Below are 22,368 nucleotides of genomic sequence, written 5' to 3'. Positions count from 1 at the left end.
GGCAGCGTAAGAGGTAACGCAGGAAAGCTAAACTCTCAATTTACCAGTCAGTCTATGTTCCAACCCTTACCTTTGGCCCCAAGCTTTGAGTGATGACTGAACGAATGAGATTGCGGATACAAATCTCCAGGGTGTCTGGGAACGTCCAGCTGGTAGGACATCGGTAGGGTTTCCTTGCTCAGTCTGCTGTCACCGCAACCTGGTAAATGGTGGAAAATTGAATGGATGGAGTCTTACTCTGCATGTTTTAAACTCTGCATGAGGACATTTTCTAAAGGGAAGTAAAGGATAGTCTCAATCATTGAGGTGGTATGTCTGGTGAAAACTGACTCCAAATCACTGCACTAGAACAATGATAGAATTCAAGAATTAAAGGATAATTAGAAACTAAATGCTCTCCAATGGTAATCAACGATGGAACCCCTAAGGCTGATGTTGTCCTTGCATTATATTGCTTTAAAAAAACAGTATTATTATCACTGGAATTATTAGCCTAAGGGCAAGCGAACTTGCTGTTTTGAGGATGTTTTACCCTTCTTATAGGTGTCATTATTTCTACAAGTCCAGTTTCCTTTGACTAAGTACCTCTAGATAACCTGGATGACTTAGAAATGTCAGAGAAATAGGATTAAATTCTCATCTTCTCTGTTGAAAAAGCTGCGCTATGGTTGAAAAGTGCAGGTTTTAAATTACAAGCATCATAATAGATTTGCTCTCAACTCATCATCCCCCCCCTGTTCACTCTCACTACATGCACTGAGATTCATCAGAGGATGAAACAATCTATACCCTGATGAATCCACCTGCACTCATACTGGTTGTCAGCACAGATCACTGATTACGTGTCTACTCTTGTACTTTACTGATGTGTCAGTAGCCCACCCTTCCTACTGTGTAACCATAGTTACCATTGTTGTCAGATGCTATTGATTGCACAGTGATGGTGGTGCTGTAGCAGGACACCATATAATAACTGGTTCTCTAGATTCTGGTATTAGTGAATTTGTTACCAACATGCTGTCACTATAACGATATTCTTTGTCATGTTAAAAGTTCATAAGCAAAAAAATTGTTACAGTTGTGCTACATTATGTGTGAAATCTATCAACTTTTACTTGTGATCAACAGAAATTGTGTTATGTCCTCTCAAACGAGTCTCTGCCACAGTACCCATCTATCTCTCTCCTTCCTCTAGTGGGATGTTGCCCTGCAGATGACCCGAACAGTAAAGACAAATGACTAATGAAGAGATAATCACAGAACTATTTTATGCAATAGTATAAAGTAAAATTATTCTCTTGGTTTCAAGTTGTTTCCCGTTCATAGTACCACCTTCCATTACTGAACAGTTAGTGATACAATAGTGTGGATACCAGAAGATTGCTTATCAATAGACATGTAGTATACTAAATCAAAACAAAGGCCATTAACTGACTTTGAAAGCCAGAAATCTCAGCACATTCAGGCTGCTCTATAAATGAGGTTACGGAAAGCAATTAAGACTTGAGTAATCCTAAGAGATTGATCGGAGTTTAAGCGACTCCTCAAAACAAACTTTTGGATAATCAAGTAGTGTGAATGGCCAAATGCGAGTCTTTGTTTGAACAATCAAGAAATCAATATATTTATGATTCATAACCGGACAACAAAACAACAAAACCTAATCAGCCTTTTTGTTTTATAAAAGCCAACTCGGCATCTTGGGTCTCATTATTTTCATAGTTTCAGTCTTAATTCCTAGCGGCAATAATGATGGTGTACTAACCAAGTTCATCACTGAGATTTGGAAATGTGGCAACAATGCAAAAAAAAAGGAGCCAAAAGCTGATGCTATGGCTCAACATCGTGATTTTCTTAATTATTTGTACTGAACAATAAAACACAGATAATATGACTAATATTGATAGCTGCAGGCATGTTTCATATCCCTGTGACTGTTGGTGAGTACTTTGTTTTTGCAACCATTAGACAAGTTGGCTAAAACTATGAGAATAAAATCAAAGTTGTAATGATCTGGAATCAGCCAGAGCAAAATCCAATCACCGAATTTCATCTGATGAAAAGTGAACCCAGAAGTTTCCAATCGCAGAAGCTCAGGAGACGTGCTGTTACAGTTCACATTCATTTTGGAAGCGACATCCAAAAAGCAGAATCAGCAGAGCAGCACAACAAATTCAAAATAACTTTCTTGTCATATCTGTTCTTTAATCTGAATGAATCTTTTTTTTTCAGATTCTACTATCTGTGTTTTTAAGCAAATTATCTATGCGTGGTTTCACATGTCAAAAAATCATAAAAAGCCTTATATTATTGTGGCAGCAACAGTATTTCTCCCCAGTTTGCTGTTTGCTGTAGCATTCTCTCTTTCTCTTTATCTCCCGTTGTCACAAACAAACACTCTCTCACACACACAAATATACAACGACAGGCTTGGCTGTAGCACTGACATTTAACAAATGCCCATATAGGGATTTCAACAAACTCACCTCACTTTCAACACTGTTTTCAGAAGTTGGAGCTCTTGATTTCAGCCACCTGTTTTTTGGGGGTTTTTTTTTTATTGTTTTGTTTTGTTTTTTTGTTTATTCGTGCGACATCAAATACAGAAAAAGGCCCTCAGCTGGCGTCCTGTTCAGAAACAAGTGCAGAGACAACCAGCAGTGAGAGCTGCTTTCTGTAGGGACAGCAGGCTGTTGACCTTCACTGATGAGCAAAGAAGAATCCCAGTCTTTCTGTCTTGTTCTGTCTTGGGCTCTTATCGTTTGTCTGCTTCCCCACTCGCTCTCTTTCAGCTTCTGTTCTGAAGCTCATCTTTCTTCCTACTACTCTCCTTTTTACCCTTCTACACCACGTTTCCTCCACCTGCTCTGCTGTGGATGTTAGGATGTTAGATGTTGTGTATTCCGCCTCCACTTAAGTGTGTTTACAATAGTTAATAAGGATGTAAATTACCTTAAAAATGTGGAGTAGTTTTATACCCAATTAAATGGTATACTGAGGATTGTGTTTTGCAGATTCCTTGTTACAATGGCTGCGTGTAGTGACAGTTTTCATGATTGATTAATCTTCCAACTGCATATTTTAATTAAATATAGAATGCTTGAAAACAGTGAAAAAATGTCTATCACAAATCCTCACAATTGTTTTTTTTCTCCAGCCAACAGTCAAAAAGAACTCATAGAAAATGGTATTTTTGCTTAATAAATAGCTTAATTGCTTATCAAAATTGTTGTCAATTATCTGTTGTGGTAAGTAACTGACTAATTTAGCAGTATTGCTACTGATGAATCTTACTGCTGTATGGCATTCACCTACAGTACAGTATATACCCAGTGAGGTGGACAGAAGCATATACGGCAATGACCGGTAGATGAGTTCATGTTGGTGTATACAGTGAACGAATGGCTTCAGTGGGTAGCAGTAATGGGAGGGAGAGGCAGAACACAGACAGAGAGGAACAGAAGGCGGATCCTCCGATGAATGCAAAACCGACACTGGAAAAGGGAGAGGCTGCTCTGCTTGTTAGCAAAAGCAAACATGGAAGGAGCAGCAGCAACACCACCCGTCAAGAGATTAGCATCAGAGAACGTTTCTCCTGCCCGTCTGCTCATGGTGCTGTTCCCTGGCAGGGTGGCGGAGAATAATACACAGGCCTTAGCTTCAAATTGTACATAGAATAATGGGACTAAAATATAAGTGCTTCAAATTGCTTCTAATGAAATCTTCAAAAGGAAAACATTGTTAAATACTGAAATGCCTGCAATTCTTCATGTGATGACAACTGAATGACAACTAAGCAAAGAAATGAAACTGAAATATTGTTCTATAAATATATTTTTGTCCAGGGTAGCATCTATATGGAGTTTATCTTTCAATAGAAACTGACTGGAAAATGGTGCAGCTGTGGACCACAACAGTCTTTTTTGTCAACTTATTGTTTGAAACAAGGACACACAAGTTATCCTCCCGTTTTCAAACATTTTCAAACTCTATGTTGGATGCCTGCATTTCCCTTTTTTATCATTAGAAAATATGGTTCTTAATCAGCTACAATGTTTGAAGAGGAACCAAACGGCTGCTTCAATATTGAGCTAATTACGACTTGTTTACATCAGTGCAGCTTTTCAAATACTTTCTTTTGCCCTTACATTAGAGTGTGATGTGTTAGAGGACAAAATCAAGAGGCTTTAGAACTACTAAGGACTCAGTAAGTAACGCTATTTACATTGTGTGCTTGACTTTTCAGACGAGTTTGTTTTGAGAGGAGAGTATGGGAGCTCTATCTTCAACAGTCCATGCTGTGAATTTAAAGTGCAGATTTGTTGCTCTGGTGTGTGTGAACGAAGAGGTCAGATTCAGTGGAATAGGTCTGCGGTAGAAGTTGAATGTTTTGACAATAGCGGCTGCAGTCAAGACACCATCTCTTAAAATCTGCCATTTCCTCAGTCTCCTCTGAAACAAAAGGTTAATTCACCCGTGTCAGCCTTTGTGCCGGTGTCACTCTGTTTGCTCTGTTTGATAAGTGCTTATGGCAGTGGGCGTACGAATGTTGTCAATTCTCTCTGTGCCTCTTTTCTTTTAAGTGTCTGCAACACTCAGTGTTGTTTTGTCTCGTGTAAAATCTAAATTCATACAACACAGATTATGAAACACTCAAAGTAAAGCAGTTGGAGTTGTGAAACACAAACAAAAGAGTGTTTCACAGATGTTGAGGAAGACACAGGTAGAAATACATGAATATGAGCCTTTAACATACTCTTATTTGACATTTTGTCACCCATATGTTGGATGAAGTTAGCTATGTTTCATGTTGCAGATGACATACAGAGTCATTTTACTCACCGTTCCATTTTCTTTGTACTTCAGGTCTATTTTTTTAGGAAAAATAAATAAAGAAACTATTAAATATTAGCAGCATCTTGTCATGATTTCTCTTTGGAGGTGGATACCTGGGGAAAACACAGGCAGTATAAGAATTTTATGGGAATATTACAAGCGCTTTTTAGTACAGATCAGGGTAAGTCAAAGACCTGCTGATAAGTTATTGTTCTCTCTCCTGAGTGTCGTTCGATGTAGGCAATTATCACAGCGGTGTGTCTGTTAAAGTACTGTATACACACATTTTGCGCTTGTTTGAAGGGTGATTTGGTTTAATAGCACTCAATTAGTGGCAGTAAAACTGAAGTGATACTCAGCCCATCTCTTTAGTTTTAGATACTCACCCTTTTTAGGCTCAAAAAGATGGTGAGTTTGAGAGAGAACTGTGGTTGTGGTCAGCATAAATTTATGTTGGTTATAGTACAGTTTGCACTGCGTAATTTTTCATGGCAAAAGAAAGTGTAAAGACCAGAGGAGAACCATCTGGGCCTTCAAGGTATTCAGTGAATACTTTATAATTTCTTCTTATTTTTATTCACTGAAATAATAATAATTTCTAGGTCATCATTATAAACTTAATTTGATTTTGACAGTTGTCTTAACCAATCATACTCTGTTGAGTTGTGGGCGGGACAATATCCCGACATCTTCAGAGGCATTCACGAATACTCAAGTAGTCAATGAGTGGGCGAGGGAAAACGAGACAACAGAACAACAAGGAACGGTGACTCACTAACCCAGTAACTCCCAGTTCCATTTATCTGCTGAATGAGAAACATGACTTTACTTGTTGCCTTATTCTGGGCAAAAAATTGACAAGAACACTGCAGTATGTTTGGTTGAAGATGTTTCTGAAAATATATGCTAACTCCAAACTTTCCATGATGGCTTCACTTGCCATAAGGAAGCAGAAAGTCATTGTTGATTGCTTCATGAGCACAAATTGCTGGTTGTTAACTGGTCTCATTGTGAGCATTGTCAATATGTGGGCATTTGTGTAGTTAAAACTGTAACTGATTTGAATTTATGTTGGGTATTGCAGTGTTCAGGCACAGATACATCTATCATTCATTTTCCTGTAACTAGTCTGCAGTCAAGGCATATTTCAGTGAGAAATAAACACATTCATTTAATCATTTTTATCATTTGATAATCACAGTTTTCTATGCATGTTGTAAGAAGTATACTGCAAACCTACAATTTACATCTCTAGTTTAATTGCCATGGACATGAAATGGCAATAAATGGCTTAATTAAGCCAAGTGAAAAATGGCTGAGCACAGCTTAAGAAGAGCTTGTGCCTTTTCCCGTTTCACCTCAGGAGCTGTTGGTTGGTCAGCATGAGACATCTGATATCTACATTTAACTTGAACTGACGCCTTTATTTCTGGCAGAGAGATATTAAATCTACATTGAAATTCAAGTATGTCTAAGCTTAAACAAACACAAAAACATTGGATTAGCATTGGAGCCATCTTTAGTTGCTAATCAGTATTCTAGGTATTTTACTTTCATTCCAGCTAAACAAATATATGAAATAAGTCAATATGATGTGCTTGTTTCTTTTATTTTCACAAAATAATACAGGCCTAGTTGCTTACATGATATCCCTCTTTGTGTGACTGGTTTTCTGGAATGACCTTTGTGTCTTGTGAAGCCAGTTAGGGCAAGGAAACCTTTAATATGCCGAACTTCCATGTGACAGGGCTCTGGTTATTATTTTTACTGCTATACTTGATTATTTTACTGCCACATGTGGTCCTATTGAAGGCCCAGTGTCCAGAGCCATGGTTTGTCACTGGTAAAGATGCTGATGGAAATTATTATTCTCTTCTCTACCGTCTATCCCTATTTTGTATATTTCACACTTTTATATTTAGCAACTGCTTTGGTTGTGAATGGTTTCTCCCCTCACTCTGTGTATTGTACATTGTTTCCAGTTATTTGTTCACTTATTCATGTAACTACTTATTAATTCACTTACATGGTGGTAGTGATTACTCTGTTTGCCTTGGCTGACCACTGCTACATTTTGATGGTGATTAATAGCCATTTACTTGTTATAGCAAGTTTTGAAATGAATATTTTATAGTATAACTGTTCTGCTTGGATTTAATGGTTGAGACAAACATCTTTTCATCATCCAACTCCTTTGTTCCCCCATCATTATCAAGGTTTTAGGATGCTACACCAATCCGCATCCATCTTTCTCCTCATCGTCCGTTTCTTAAAAAAAAAAAAAAAAAAGAAAAGAAAAGAGAAAACACATTCTATGCAACATCCTCAAAGCCTTACATAACGTTTTATGTCTTTCTGTCCCTGTTTGTTTGGGTTTTGTTTTATGTTGTTGCTTGTGACAGATTTTTTCCCTTTCCAATAGGTTTCCTGTTTATGATATAAGCCTGAAATAGGTTTCACTGGCCTGAAGACAGACTGGTGTTTAGTGTTTGTGATACAGAGATATAGAGAATTAAGTATGCTTAAAAAAAAAAAAGACAGGACAGCTACCCTGAAGGGCAGAAAAAATGAGATGTCATAGGCACTATTGTTTTGTTCATCAAAGACCCGTTGCTAGAAAGACATGCTGTATATCCTCATCCTGGCCTCTGCTCAAAGCTGTTTCATTTGATGCTGTGAGCTAGAATAGCAAATACCCAAATTTACCTCAGCTCTGGGCTATGAACAAATTACACTGAACACATACCTGCGTATTATATTGCCACAAAGAAACAAAACAAATTGGGTCTAGTATAGGCAGAATTTGCAAACTGACTTGAATTTCATGGGGAAAAAGGGTGAAACGAGACATGTATGCTTCAAAATCTGACAAGATGTAAATGGAGAAAATACCTATCAGTAAAAATCAGTCAGAAATCTAATCAGAATTATCAATAATCACATTTGTTTTTCAACTGATGAGACAGAAAATTCGCTTGAAATAGTTTTCAAAATAATAAACTCTTGTGGGGAAATAGGACATGAAAACTTGAGGGTCATGGAGTGAAGTTATCCCTTCATTAAACAACTATTGTCAAATGTTTACACTGCAGTAGAGCGGTTTAGTGTCTGGACTGTGTATCATCAATGTGCAAAACTGTGGCCAGTTTGTTACAGGAATAGTCAGTGGTAGTGTCCATTATGGGAATTCCCGGATATTAAATGTTCATCTGCAATTTTCTGTAGTGGTCCAAGTAATATTTGTTGTTAAAGTGCACTGAAGTAGCATATCACATGACATGGTAAAGCAACATCTGAGTAAAAAAAAAAGGGAGGGTATAAATGCAGTTGCAAGAACAATACTTTCTACTCATATCTTGGGATGTTTGAAAGAGAACTTATTTTAATTTTAATATCTGTGAACTCCCCCTGCTCTTTCATCTGTTTCTATCTGTGGATGTCTGTAAACATATGGTCTCATATACGTGTTTACGCAGGATTAGCATGTTAGGCTAACAGTCCGTCGGATGTGTGACTTTATATCCGTGCCATGACGTCTTTCAGAGCACACAAACTCTGTAAGCACACCTGTCACCTTCCGAGCATGGTGCTGTTATACATATGCTAGCCGCCGTGCAGGCTGGTAAAATGGATCTGTCGTGTCTCTTTGGATCTGCAGGTTGGTGCTCCTTGTGGTGTCGGAGCCTCTGTGTGACACTTTGGTCAGTAAATGTATGTTTTTAAAACATATTTAAACCTATTTGCACTCACTCTCAGTCCCGTTAGCATCTAACCAGCCACCCAACCTGCCACCTCTGAATATGGAAATTTGTCACCTTATAAAGACCTCATCTGAACTGCATCACTTCTCTGGGTCATGATTACTATGGCCGCTAGATGGCATCTGTCATTCAAATGACCTATTGTGTTGTTTTTCTTGAGAGGACAGGCTCAAAAAACAACTATTGTCAAATGTCCACACTTAAGCAGAGTTGTTTACTGGCAAAAGGAAAAGTAATTCCATTATAAAGAGCAAACTGTGGATGAGTGTGATTTGTGTATAGCAGGATGTTACTGTGCGGCCTCTAAAAACCTCTCTTGGATAAATAAAACTCAACGAGACAGAGGCAAAAAGCAGATTGCTGAGTAGTCTCATGGACCAAATATATTACTGTTAGTTTGACCTCAAAGGGCTTAAGCATTAGCAAGAACCTTTAAACTTGCAGTATATTGACTGCCATGTCTCTGTTTTTGTTGGCTTCAATAATTGCTGTGTTTTGTAGATCTCCACACTGAATGGTACATTTTATTGAGTTACTCTCTGCTTGCTGGCAGCTCTCTGTCACAGGTTTGTGTTTTAGAGCTACTAATTGAGCTGCATGCTGGCGGTGCTGCAGACTTGAGCACATGACACTCAAACCTCATGTTTGCATCTACTGTAGCTCAAGATCTGATCTATTGATTCAAATTTCTTTTGTTTCCACACATGTACAGTTATCAGTTAGAACAGAGATGGAAAAACACATTTAAGATTGAAAATATGCAACCATATATTATTTTGTACGCTTTTTAGAGTTACTTTTTGTGGTTACTTTATTGACAAAATCTTATTCTCTGTACACTTAAGGTTGATATACTACTAATTTGCTTTGCCAGATGGTTGAACATATATTTCACATGATTCTGACCCTGGAGACCAGGGCTCCTGAGTAGTGTAAGGGATTACAATTTGTAATTACATTACAGTTCATAATCCTAGTAATGCTCTGGGTTGGTTTCACATGTGTTCAGTTGACATGTACTTCACTGTGAAGACCAGGGTTAGCATTAAACTAGCTATTGACAGTTAGCACATACCTCCAATATGGCTTGTTGTATGACTCATTTTCTATTGTACACGTGTTAAATAGGTTACAGGATATGCTTTGATGTTGTTGTAACACAGCTGTAATGAAAGTATAGTAATATAACTGATTATTTATGCTGTTGAATAATTAGTAAAACAATGTAATTACATTTTTAATGAGTAATAAGTAGTAATTGATTACAATTTTCATGTAACTTGCTTAACCCTGACTTTGATGCTTTCCTAACCTTAAGTGCTTTGTCTTGTTTAAACATAACCATAAAAATTTGAATCATGCTTTAGTTGCCTGAAGAAAACATTGTAGGGAAAACAAACAGAACATTTTGCAAATACCGTACACTTACAAATTGTAATCCAGGCTACATTATGCTTCTTACAAAATGTATTCTGTAAATACATTTTGTTTTATATGTTAGTAATTTTAGGAAAGGTTGAGTATTGTCACAATTAGAGATGACAAAAAGTGTGACCTAGCTTCAGCACTGCTAAATGCACGCCTGTTCATGCATGCAGGCAGTTAGGTTGATCTCATATTCATAGTCTGTCAGAAAAATGACCAGACAATGTACAAAACAGCCGCCCTGCAAAAAGCTCCCTCACGGGGACATAAAATGAGACCCTATTAGAAGTGACAGAATGTATTTGCCCTCACAGACAAAAGAGTCGAAAATTCGTTGCTAAATGGATCATCTACATCAAAAGGAAAAAAAAAAAAAAGTGAAAGTCTTATTAAACATAACTGATTCTCTGCCTCTTTCATTTTGGCAGTATCAAAGTGCTATATTTTCCACACAGCATTATTCTGGCATTTTAGCACAATGTTCTGTAAACAGTGTTTTTGCATCACAGCCAATATCAAAGTAGCTTGTCTCTGAATGATTTGGACATTGTTTGGTTCACTGGATTCACACCATTTAGGTGTATTTAAGGCATTTGTACATCTATTAACTTTGGGCAAAGTAATTCATATTACATAAATGTTTTTTGCTCCAAGGTCATATTGTAGAAACCTCCTATGATTATTTTATCTGTGGGATTTTAAGTACTTTATTTGAAGGCTTTATTGTGGATTATCATCTAAGACTTTTTAAAACTCTGTCCTTGATTCTTCTTTGGAAGAACTCTAAATAATTGGGCTTATTGGCTGTGCATTAATGAGCAGAGGAATATCACTGGCCAAGGGTAGGGTTTGATTTTCATGGGGTCACATTTAAGGCAGAGAAGCAATAAACAACCAAAGTTATAATGAGTTTAAATGAGGATTTGGGTGTGTTGTGTGTGTGTGTTTGATGTTTTCAGCATTATGGCGTTTACAGATAATGATAGCCTATATCCACACTAAACCCATCAGCAAAAAGTTCACTGACAATGGATTTAATTAGTTTTTCCTACAGCATATGCTTTTGCAATACAATATTAAAACATTGTCACTAATTACATGGTTCATGAATTTAACAAAACAAATTTGTTGCATATAAATGTCACAAGTCATGTATTGACATACAAGCACATACGTACTGGTAACTTGTGCAAAACCTGCTTTAAAACTGAGTTGTGGAAAAGTAATATTACATGTGACATTTCCTATAAGGTTGGAGACACACTAGAAGATTATTTAGCCAGTTAAGATCAGATTTGATCGTCTTGACAATTGAAGGCCAAAACCTGATTGTTGGCAAACTATCTAGTTGTGTGAGGGATTTGCAGGCTCAATCTTAACCAATCTGAGTGACTCTTGGACTCATATGAGCTTATACCTGATAATATCGAACATATTTACAACTCTAGATGAGTCCTCGAATTCTCCAGAGTGGAGAATTGCCAATATTTGAAGAAAGGTGAGTTTACAGTGACGTGGGAGCCAAATCTCATTCCCTGCTCGTTTTTCGATAGGCATTATGTTGGATTTCCCAAGTGACATATTGAGATTTACTTTGTGTTCAATACTCTGTATTCTCCAAATCAGCTAGTGCCATCGGTCCAGGGTCAAAATAACTTCAACCCAGAAAATTATATGTTTGGTTTGGTTTGGTTATGGGTGTGACTTCATGAGTTGTATGTGTTGTACATTTTTGTACTCATATTGAGTGTATTTTCTAGGTCTGCTGCTTCTGTATTTGATTGTGAAGCACTTTGATGTCAGCCCTAGAACGGTGCTAACTTTACTTACATCCCTTTAAATATGTTATTTGTAATTTAAAAAAAATAAAAATGTGAAAAAAAACATTCATTACAAAATGTTTAACACTCTCTGATGAGTTTTAACAGGTAGGCTATAAGTTTGCCTCTGCAACCTTGATCATCATTTCTACGTGTTTCTCAAATTTTAAATTACATCATCATCACCATACCACTTAAAAAAGTCACTATTGTTGCAAATCTGTCTGAAGTAAACGCATAATTTGCACAGACTGCAATGGATATGAAATAATAGATACAACGTGGGAATACTAATGGGGCTCAAAGGTAGGCTAGAGAGGAGAAGAGTTAATTAAAAGTCAAAATAGTGTGTTCAGCATGATGAGGGTAAAGCAATTGCGGGGAAGAAAATAACATGTGAAACTGATGTAGTTTTGTTTCGGTTGCTTGTACCGCTTATCAATCAGAAACGCATATATAATGATGCTATATGCATTCATGGGGGAGAGATGAACTGCTCTCTGAGGTGAATAAGAGGGTGGTGTTTAAAGTTTCATCCGACAAAACTAGGAGGAAGAGGTGTTTTACATGCAAGGGAGACAAAGAGAGAAAACGAGTGAGAAACGGTGGAAATACAGCACTTCTGCTGTGTAGACTATACACACAAACACACACACACACACATACACACACAGTGAACTGCTCTATCAACCCTCTCCATCACCACTTTTACCATTCTCTTGCACATTCTTGACTTACTTTAAGATATGTATCTGTTCATCATTTATCTGTCTTCACAAAGTAGTATCATGTGGCAAACAGGAAGATGTATAATACAGTGTTACCTGCATGCAAATATTTCAGACTGGAGGCCAGATGACACCCAGCAGCACAACTACATTAGATTTAACCTGCAATAATCCCAAAATAGGTCTCAGAAAAAATGCGAAGAAAAAGGAGAAGGATGCTGGTATGAAAAGTACCACAGTTGGAATATAAATGTGGCAAAACGTTGCTTGATCCGTTTCTTATTTACAATTGTAGTTTCCAGCAGCAACAAGCAGCTTAATGCAAGTCTGTCTGCAGGTCAGTCTGAGAAATGTCAAAAATCGTGGGACATGCTGTAGCATGAAATGTCATTACTGACTGTTGCATTATTCTGCATTTAGCTGTGGGGGGGTGAAGAACAAATTTGTCACACCAAAGACTGCATGTTATTACACTTAAAAATTTCAAAGGCATGCACACACACACACATATAAATGTGTATAAGCCCTATTGCCAGACAACATTCATACTGGATGATTCTGCAAATCCAAGGATTATGAGCAATGAGGTTTTTAAACATTCAATGCCATTTTTTTTATAGTTCTTTCTTTCTACAGTATCTTGGTTAAGATTAGGGAAAGATTGGGGTTTTGGTAAATAATCTATGGTTATGACATGGTAAACACTTGGTTAACGTTAGGGAAACATTCTGGTTACATTTACAATTGCAGGTGTATGACAGGATGTACACTCTGATTTCTCACATGAAAGTGGGATCACTCACCTATTACCCAAGCTCCACCCCTACTTTCACTGGCACTAAATGTTAGAATTGAATTTAAATCCAAAGGTGCAGAATTTTCCAATATGAATGTAATTCTAATAGGTTTCTGATCTGATAAGCCTACACTCACTCCCACAGGTGAGTACTGGTAAATCCAAACATATAAAAACCATTTTTTGTAATACAAATTGATACCTAAATAGGTACACTGGCTATAAATTGATTGGGACATGTATTATTAAAGGAAGAAAAAATGTCTTTGGGGAAATATATCCAAAATGTTTTCAGTTTTGTTTTTTGTTTTTTTCTCAAAAGGAGAACACCAGACATGTAATTATTTTTATAGTTGGACTTCAAAATAGTAATTTAGCTAAATTATGAGTTAGCAAGTGCCTTTTATCATATTTGGTAATCACAAGAGACCCTGATTCTCTAGTTTTGTCCAATTCAATTGTTAATGCCTGAATGATGCAATTTTACTACCATCAGTACACCATGCAGGTTTCAGTATCTAGTGGTGGTCATTAGCCTGACATTTACACATCCACCTAGCCGATCTGACTCCCACACTGTGGTGGTCAGATCAAACACAGTCACACTATCCAGTTCAGATTTATCAAAATGCATGTAAACATACCCACAGATAACATTACGGCCTAAAAATAAATGCACACTGAAAGACACACACCTGAGGACACTCATAAACGCTCATAAAATAGCAGCACTCACATACACAGAGGCAGGGAGGCATATACTTCCACAGCCCAGCTGTCAGTGTGAAGGATGGCTGGTGAGAGGTGGGTACACTCTCTAAAGGGTCTAATCAGTCAGCCACAGCTACCTCCACACAGTGCTATGAACGGCATACACGCAAACTCGCCCTCGTTTAGTCTCTCCACTCTGCCGGGCACAAAAAAACACACACTCACACTATCCTGCATGTACACAACACACAGACAGTGGCTAATTCATACACACACACACACAAAAAAAAACACAACCGCTACTATAAACGAGTGAGCTCTTGCTGTTAACCTCACGCCATTACAGAAATACTACAATCAATAAAATCACTGACTGTGAGAGATAGATGACAGAAGACAGATGGGGAGTATAGGTTGGAGAGAAACAGAGTGAAGGGAAGTACAGAGATGAAGTGCATAATGTAGCAAAGGAGGCCGGAGAAGGGATGAAAAAAGGAGGAAAAGCAAATGGGTGCTGATGGGAGAGATGGACGTTTATGCCATAAAGCTAGAAAAGGTACACAGCAAAACCATTCTAACTGTCAGCAGTTTGCTGTGATGATTGTTAAACTACCTCAAATACAGCAAGTGAATTTCTAACTAAGTGCATCCATCAAACCAGGCTTTCTTTTTTTTGCTTTTTTTTCCAGACTAGGACCATAATTTTCCACTACTCTCATTTAAGTCCTTTCAGACATACAGCTTTGTGGTAATCTGAACAGCAATTCAGCATGTGGGTTTCATGTCTGAATAAGTGTCCTTGTCTCTTTTATATAAGAGTAACGTTGACAACCTTACTAGGTCAGGCCGAGTACAATCTCAACATTTTGAACACCGCACAAGTCTGAACCGACTGCTGTCAGATTATGTACTCCATTTCTTTCCAGACATGCACAATTGTGTCAAAATAGTCCAACATCAGGTCTTATCTCGTGGCACTTTATGCAAATATTGTGAACTGTGCCTGGGCTCATTTACATCTGTCATCTTAGTAAACAAATCTAAAAAAAATTGCAGTGACGCAAAAATTTTGTGCACCTGGCGGTAATTTGCGACAGGCTTAATAAATATCCTCCAAAGACTACAAGCCAGACGACCGTCTTAAAAGGTTGTCATCATTTCTGCTATCTCACTTTCTGCTAGTCCTTTTGTACCCAAAAGAGCACTAAAGTCTGCAAGCTTGCCAAAGTAAACAGATACAAACTGTGGAGTCTTTAATCAAGTTTTGTTGTTGAATCTTGTAAAGTTACCAGTGTTGAACATTTCCATTTAAAGTTTTAGGCATTATCAGATGCCCTTCGTCAGACAACCTTACAGTGAGGACGCAGGAACAATTACCCAAAAAACCTTCTTTCCTCATCTAACTGTGCTCAGGGTAACAGAGGTTTCATACAGTTTTGAATATAGATAAGGGAAAGCAACTTTATCTGTATCAAAGGTCAACAAGCTACACATATTTGTATCTCCTGCCCTATAAAACTCAAAAGTTAAGACTCTTGCGATGCTTGTGGGGATGCATACGCGGGATAATAAGGTAAAATTGACAAGCCATTTTCTTAAAACTACAACACTTGCTTTGCCACTACAGAAAAAGCTGAGGAGTAATGAGGTAGAATCAAAAGATATTTCAATTCATTTTCAACCTACAGTCGCCCGTGGCATTCTGCCAAGTCGATTCTTTTCAAAATGTCACTGTTTACTTCACGGTAGAGTTTTATGTACCTTCAGTTCACAGTCAATGCTCTTTTCCAATAAACACAAAAGGGCCAACATAATATCTAACAACTGAATCCAGAAATCAATTGTTAGTACAGCTTCACAACACAAAAACACTGATGCTGCCTACATCAGATTTCAGATGATTCATTTCTTAATACTAGTATTAGTTTTGGTATTATGAGCCAGCATGAACTAGAATAGCATGACCAACATATCAAACTACTGTATAAAGCCATTATCTATCATATCTAAAGATGGTGACTATGTTCTATAAGAAGAAAAGTTCTTTCTTTTATAAATTCAACAAACATGGTATGTGATAACCTGATAACTACATCAGTAATACATTTTATTCCATCTGACAGTGAACAAACTGCTACAGGACCTGATAGTATTAATTGTTATTATAGTGGATTGAAGTTGAAAGTTAAGGGCCAGACTCTTCTCTGACAGTTAGATGAGTTATGTTCTGCTCACGCTGCACATACTGTACTTTGGAGTGGGCCGGAGCACTCATCCCATAACGAAGCACCAGGCCCTGTGTGGCTGTGGTTTCCATTGTTGTGGTGCTTACATCACTATGCTTTATAACTGCCTGTGCTGCCCGCATGCTGACAATAGGCTTTTATAAAATCCGGAAGGTGTTGGTAGTTTGATTGTTTGCTGTGTCATACTTTCCCTTCCACGTGCACACACACTTTTCTTTGTTTGCATGTTTTGCACTTTACATACTGCAGCATCTCCATTATTCAACCATGAATAAAAAAAGACCATGAATAGAAACTACATTCATTACATTCATAAATACAAATGGTGTTTGGATGGTGGGGACTTCTGATTCAAGTAAGTTTTCACGCCAAAGCCAAGAAATCGTATTCTTACTCTTCTTCAGACACTGTATGACCTAAATGTAGCAGAAAATTGTCAGCTAGTGAATACAAAAAGGACATTGAAATGTGTCAGCCTGCAAGGCATGTATTGGAAAGGAGTGCCTCAGCTGAACCTTTAAGGACACATTAGTGAAACTTTGAACGTAATCAGCAGACATAGTGATTTATATCTGGAATTTCTGGAATTAGTTTAATGTTTAATGTCTTACCATGAGGGAGATGCTACAGATAATTATGAGCCACCAAAAATGTAATCAGACTACTGAATGCATAGTGCTTAGGCCTCTTTCACCAACTAAATCAAACACTTTTTTTTTTTAACTGCAACTACATCTTAAAGGCATGTCACTCATAATAAAAATAATTGTACTTTTCACTATCATTGGCTCATTATTCAAATGCTTGGCTACCAGTGGACTAGTAACGTCCAATCATATTCATGCAGCTATTATAACCTGATACTGACTGCTGCAGCTTCCTTCACCTACACAAATCCCTGCCGGTGGAGTCAAAGACAATGTTTCACTTTATGAACAGTTAAGTTCCCAAGTAACAACATGAACATTAAAAATGTATACATATTTACCCCGTCAACACCTGGTATTAACATAGGATCTGTATCTGATTAAGTATAGACATGTTAATGCAAGGTAATGGCACGCAGTATCCATTTAACGATTCTGCAAATGGAATCCAACTGGATTGATCAGAAGAACATCTGGAGATGTTCCAGCTCAACTGTGATCGGCTCTCAGCCAGGTGAAAATTAAATCTGTGCAGTTTGCCAACATTCTTAAGAGAAAAGAATATGCCCAACTAGTTGAAAGGTCACCTAATTCCACCTCACTCTGCTATCCTCAGCAAATAAAAAATAAGAAGAGCCCATAAAGCCGGCATCACTTTCCTTGACCTGGGATGCACTGATGAAAAGTCTGCCAGTTCTGCCTACCTGATTTCCATATTGAGATTCAATTGCAATTTAGGCAGAATTTACTGTAGATAACTGTAGATAACTGTAGATAATGAGAACATCTATTGACAACAGCTGTAAATGCAAAGGGCCATAATCCAGATAATGTTTAAATTTTAAATGGGGTCATTAACGTTCTTGTTAATAATTTCTAGAGATGTACTAAACTGATCCTGAGGATTGGTATTGGGGCAGATCTGAGCATATTTTAAAGGATCGGTATCAGCTAAAATAAAGTCAATCAAATGCTGATTCTTTCATTACTCCAATGTGTAGCCTGCTAGTGCTGCAAAAGTTATTTCCTTTACAACAGCCTGCATTGCGAACATTTAGCTCGTAGTATATGCGAGTGTGCTAATGTAAAAAATTATTTAAGCATACTGGGCCAAGTGACTCTGATCCTGGTTGGTATAATGCCTGAATTTTCTAAACTCAGACTCTAACTCTCTCTTTCTCATTGGCAAAGAATGGCAAATCAGCTAGGAGCTTCTCATTTTTAGTTGGCGATGAACATAAGAATGACAAACTTGGACGGCAGCGGATCACGATCACATCAGCTGTCACTAATTAACGATCCCATGAATAACTTGATGGCGAGCTAAAATTAAACTTGGCTGGCGTTGGGCCTGTGCGCTCTGTGCAAGCCGGAGTCTGTACTCAACCAAAGATGATCTGTGAGGGAAAAGCCTCCACTTTGTAACACTGCCATATAATCGCAAGTATTTCTGTGATTCCATCAACTCCGACAGAGTGTGTAGGATCACAACACATCTATTTCAGGAGTCACATTTTCCAGGTAAACTTTCGTTCAATAATATAAGATTATCAACATAATAGTTTTGAACCAGGAACATCAGTATTAGGATTATGTGTAAAATGTGTACCTGTTATTTCAGTGTGCCAGATTCATATTAAATCAATGTTGCTTCTTTTTGAGTTTCATATTCTATTTATTGATAAGGAGGGCACTTTATTTACTATTTGTTGCTGTCAATTGATTGATGCTGAATGTTGCTGTGCACACAAACTGGCCTGCTTGGCTAATGTAACCTAGCTTGTCTTGACTTATTGTTTGTCCCAGGGCCTAAAGTAATGTTAAGGCACCCCTGACTATAATAAAAAAGATGTACAGCAACATACCAAAGATGATCATTTAATCCCTGTCCCTAGAGTGCCTGTTTTAATTGCTTGCTGTTTTTGTTTCCTGCTCTACCTGCCTGCTCTTTATGATGCACTCCTCGCATGTGTTCCTTCCTGCTGCCTCATCAGTTCTGAGGCTGCAGTTCTTAGGATCCTGTCAACAGTGCTTTGGTGCTAGAAGTGATGGGAGCACCACGCTCTCTGCCGTTGTGAGCATCAGTCATCTGAACACTTTGCCTCAGGAGAAAATCGATCTCCTGCCAAGTTCAGGAGAGAGCGAGAAGAGCAAGAGAGATGGGGAGAAAGAGAGGGAAACACGTCCACACACCTGCAGCGCTTCCCAGGTAGAAAACTGTAATAGATCTTCTGTCAAAGCTAAGAGAGTGTCGGTTAAACATTATAACAGATGGGGGGGCTCTAAAAGCTGAGAGCAGACAGTGTTTCATGAAGTCTAATCAGCTAACAGCTTACGAGGAAGTGGCTGATAATGTACAACTGTTTTTAATTCCAGTCCTAATTGAAGCTGCTTTTTTTTTTTTCCTGTATCACCACTCAACTGTTGCTCCATCACAACAGGAATTTATTGAAGAGAAATTACTTCTGGGAAATCACAGCGGCCAATGCTGACATATTAATTTGTGAAGCTAACCTATTTTTCACGAAGGAACCAAGGAAAGTTTTGGTTGCAACTTCATCCGTCTTTTGCAAATATAAACATAGTGGAGATGTGAGGAGTTTGCAGTGAACCTACATGAACCTACAGAAGAGCGATTGTTGTTGTTGCAAACTTTTCTTTTACTTGCGGTGCTCATCATGGGTTGCATCATGAAAAACATGTAACCAGCCAAAGAGTAATTCTTTCTTTGGATTCATTTGGATCATTTTTAGAGGCCCGGGGAGAAAATTGATAAGTAATAAGTAATAAGTACTAAGTAATAAATAAGTAACATGTGACAAACAGCAGTATTTTGAGATGCAGAAACATATTTTTTTCCTGCTTTTCTATTCTGTCCATCATCTTGTGACCCCTGAGATTTATCTTGCAATCCCTTGCTCCTGACAACACTGAATGAGGACATAGCTTTTTTTATCAGCAATGTTCCTCTGTTATTATGTTATGTTGACAGTTGCCTCATACACAGAAATCATGGCCATTTACTAATGAATTGCACTGGTTTATTGCATCTTTCTTGCTGAAGGGACAAGCTATTTTCTCTTAGTATAACGTAGCTTATAATAGGCATTAATTTGGATATTTTCTGCAATTACCATTGATTTATTATGTCTTCAAGGCACATAAAAGGTATAAATCCAAACTACTATATTGTACTTTTTTTATATATATATATTTTGTTGTATAACTCCTTTGATAATAAATCTGTATGAGAATATGAGACTCTGGATGATGCAACAGCTAAAGCCAATTCTCCCAATACTGTTGCCTTTAACCGTGACTCCTATCTGGCCACCAACAAAATCCTTTATGCTATGGTTCAAACTGAGCCAATATTTGTCCTACTTTCTGTTTGTCGTTTCCATTTTTTTCTCCTTTTGCATCTAATCCTGTCCCCCAAACTCAATGAAATACACAAGTCTTTTTTTTTTTTTCTTTCTTTTTCAGGACTGCACTTGATGATTTGGATGTGGATGTTTTTCAACTCAAAGCTGTATGTGTGTGCACGTGTGTGTGTGTGTGTGTGTGTGTGTGTGTGTGTGTGTGTGTGTGAGCAGGGAGCGGGAATTCTGAAAGCTGAAATGAAATAATAAATATGTAAATGCGTCGCCATCACTCACCGGGTTTCCACAGCGATATGCTGGCTGCCATCCAGCCGTGCTTCCATTCCAAAATTCATATGACACAGCGTGTGTTGGAAGTATGTGTTTGTAGTGTCTGCCTATGCACGTGCATGCGTGTGATGTTAAGCGTGAGTACTGAGTTATGTGTGCATGTGTGTATGTTTGCTAGTGAATGTGATTACTAATGAGAGAGAGAGAGAGGGAGGGAGAGAGAGACTGTGTGTGTGTGTGAGAGCATGAAAGGAGATGTACAGTGTGTGCTGTAACCTCCATTGTCAATTTGTGCAACCTAAGATCTGCATGTTAAGTGGAGCAGAAAAGGCATCTATGTGTGTGCTTCCAACGAAAGATGCAAAGAGAAATACAAACATCTTGACACACTTCTCGAATTCTGAAACATATATGGTACTCTTTGCAGCAACACTGCCATTATAGACTGAAAGAACATATCATTTTTTCAGATATGTTCCTTGCATGAACAGAAGATGTCAAGATGCAAAGCCTGGAGAGGAAAGTAGAGTCTATTTTGTACTTAGCAACATCCACACTGGGAGCTCGAGAGGAGAGGTAACTTTTATCCAAAGTATTTACATCAAATATTTATATATATAGGAACTGTAGATTAATGTAGTAAACTGCAAATACTGTAGTAGTCATGAGCTGGGGTATGTTTCCCAAATACTGATGAAAAAGACCCAAAGCATGACAGATAAATAGACAAAATATAAATGGAATAAAAAGTGTCCTTCTAAAGCTGTTGTGACCATTATAGTTGAGGTGAACAGGCAGTGCCACAACATACTTTAGCCCACTGAATCATGTTACATCTATGAAGCGACCAAAAAAAGCTTTTGTAGTTCTGGAAAATGTAAACTTCCCATATACATATATGTATATATGTATATGTGTGTGTGTGTGTGTATATGTACTTGTTTAACTGGATAAAAGATGTCTTCTACTTCACTGAAAAATCCATTCTCAGTGTATGTGCTCTGGAGGCTCCAGTTTTAAACATCAGACTCATATATGTTGTTTACTGGCCCTCGAATTACTCCAAACCAGTGTTGCCAGAGAAACAAGCAACCAGGTCTGTGCACACAAAACCAAGAGAAGCAACTTGGATCTCTGAAAACAACAACAAAAAAGCCTAAAACAGTCGACCTTACATATATGTGATGCATTTCATAAGCAACAATTTCAAAAATACTGTAACCTATAATTTTACATTTTCTTTCTCTAAACTCTAAAGAAGTTGCATGTAACGAACTGGCCAAGTAAATATATCAGTGAAGGCAAAACAAAGAAATCTTGTTGGCCTTTTAAACAATCATTTTAAAAAAATGTACACACACCGGGCCTTTGACTGGTCATCTCAATTAATGTATGGAAAAATACTGGTCTATTGTGCTTGTCCTCCTTGTCTTGTCATCAGCTCTGTTCCTCTGTAACACACACACACACACACACACACACACAAACACACACAAGACAAACTATCATGTGTTTAAATAACATTGAAAACATCTGCTGAGGATTTTTTTTTTATTATTTTTTGAGGCATTTTTGCTTTATTAGATAGATATAGTGGAGAGAGACAGGAAAGATGGGATATAGAGAGAGGGGATGACATACAGCAAAGGGTCTGGGTCACAACTGAACCCGCGCCACTGCGGCAAGGACTCAGCCTGACGTTACATGGTACGCACACTAACTGGTGAACCACCGGGGGCGCAGCT

General features: G+C 37.8%; 1 long non-coding RNA gene across 7 annotated transcripts in view; it reads right to left on the bottom strand.

Moving 5' to 3' along the window:
• LOC121885250 overlaps positions 1 to 22,368 on the bottom strand; it is a 98,911-nt gene that overhangs the window by 54,333 nt on the left and 22,210 nt on the right. For 6 of the 7 annotated variants that reach the window (XR_006092510.1, XR_006092508.1, XR_006092515.1 and 3 more), the window contains exon 2: positions 71 to 199. The exons of the other annotated variant lie outside the window; for it this stretch is intronic. This is a non-coding gene — a long non-coding RNA (uncharacterized LOC121885250). The remainder of the gene's footprint in view (positions 1 to 70; positions 200 to 22,368) is intronic. 7 annotated transcript variants of the gene reach the window in all.

The sequence above is a fragment of the Thunnus maccoyii genome, chromosome 19, assembly GCF_910596095.1.
Source record: "Thunnus maccoyii chromosome 19, fThuMac1.1, whole genome shotgun sequence".
Classification (NCBI taxonomy): Eukaryota; Metazoa; Chordata; class Actinopteri; order Scombriformes; family Scombridae; genus Thunnus; species Thunnus maccoyii.
The sequence above is the reverse complement of the archived record's forward strand: the minus strand, read 5'-3'. Positions and strand labels throughout refer to the sequence as shown.